Source organism: Mustela lutreola, chromosome 6 (genome assembly GCF_030435805.1).
Source record: "Mustela lutreola isolate mMusLut2 chromosome 6, mMusLut2.pri, whole genome shotgun sequence".
NCBI lineage: Eukaryota > Metazoa > Chordata > Mammalia > Carnivora > Mustelidae > Mustela > Mustela lutreola.
The window spans coordinates 8,018,224-8,020,206 of record NC_081295.1 but is presented as its reverse complement, the minus strand read 5'-3'; positions in this window follow the sequence as shown (position 1 = coordinate 8,020,206).

The window sequence follows — 1,983 nt, the reverse complement described above, 5'->3', positions numbered from 1 at the left end:
CCATAAAATGATAAATAGTTAACTTGCTAAGATCACAATCCTACAAGACAGGAGTCTCCCCTGGTTTGCAAATATCCTTGAGATTTACAAACAAAGAAGTTACCTTATCAATAGCCCAAATTCCAAAGACACAGAACTCAGTTTCTCAAGCCTAATGTCATCCTCCCCTCCATAAAAACGGAAGGAGGCGGAGGTAGAAGGAAAAGTAAATAAAGTTCCATTTCTTCTAAACCCAAATCTCACTAACAAGGACACTTGATAGCAGGAATGTAACATTCCACCAGGAGACTCCCAATTGTCTTTATGTTAGTGCCTCATTAGAGGGAATGTGGCCTTGGCTTGATAGTAACCAGGCCTTCAATATCCTGATAGTATTCTTTGCCCCAATAACCCTTTGTCCTCACCTACCCAACTCCTGCGTATATAACCAACCACCCCTCACAACCCGGGGCAGCCTCATCTCCGCCTGCCCACGGGTCCTGTCCCCGTGCTTTAATAAACCACCATTTTGCACCAATGACGTCTTAAGAATTCTTTCTTTAGTCGTCGGCTCCGAACCTCCTCACCCCACCGAACCTGACTTAGGTTCTGGGACTTCATCACTCCCGCGCGTGGGCCCTCAGAACCAATCAGCTTGTTCCCCCTTCCCGCCTTTCTCTTCGCGCGCGGTCCCCAAAGCCAATCAGCAAACTCCACGTATGCCTTTTTCAAAAGTTCTAACTGTCAACCAATCAGTTGCGCCCCACCCAAAACTTGTTTGTACCTGTCTATAAAAACCCGGCACCACCCCAGCCGGGTGTGCTCAGCTAGCAGGAGCTGCTGACCACCCGCAGGCGCCTGCGTAACAATAAAGAACCTCTTGCTGATTGCATCCAGTGGCAGTTGGATTCTTGGGTAAGGGGATCCGCGGGTCTTTCAGTACTACCTATTAACACTTATTGGATGCAGCTAAAACAGGAAGCATATTTTTTTAAATGCACAAATTAATGAGATAAATATAAAGGTGAAGAAACGAGAACCTATAAATACAGAGAACAAAATGGTGGTCACCAAAGGAGAAGAGAGTGAGAAACGGGCAAAATGGGTGAATGGGAGTGGAAGATACAGGCTCCCAGTTATGGAATGAGAAAGTCACAGATATAAAAGACACAGCATGGGGGACGTACTCAATGATCCTATAACACAGATGGGTGGTGACAGATGGAAGCTAGCACACTTGTGGTGAGCACTGTGTAATGTATAAACTTGTTGAATCATTGTGTCATACACCTGGAACTAATGTAACATTTTGGGTTCACTATGCTCAAATATAAATAAATAAATAAATATTTAATCAATGCAAAAAGCTAGACCATATAGAGAGCTCGTGAAATTGAAAACTAAAATTAAAAACTAAATACATTCAGCATATTGCACGTTAATTATACCCCAATAAAACTGTTTTTAAAAGTTTAGGCAAGGGGTACCTGGGTGGCTCAGTGGGTTAAGCCTCTGCCTTAGGCTCAGGTCATGATCTCAGGGACCTAGGATCAAGCCCCTGCATCGGGCTCTCTGCTCAGCAGGGAGCCTGCTTCCCCCCCTCTCTGCCTGCCTGACTGCCTACTTGTGTCTTGTGATCTCTCTTTCTCTCTCTCAAATAAATAAATAAAATCTTAAAAAAAAAGTTGAGGCAAGAGTGACAAAAAAAAAATTCAATGAATCAGAGAGTCCAGAAATTGGCCTGTGTATACACACACACACACACATATGTATACATATATACATATACATATATATATAGTAACTTGGGATATGATAGGATGGCAATACCAACCAGTGGAGAATTGATAAGCCATTCAATAAATAGTATTAGGGCAGTTGGCTTTCCATATTGAAAAGTTAAACCAGTACACTCAATCATGATGAGCATGAGGCCTGCATAGAATTGTTGGATCTCTATACTGTACATCTGACAGTAAGATAAGACTCTATATTAATTCTACT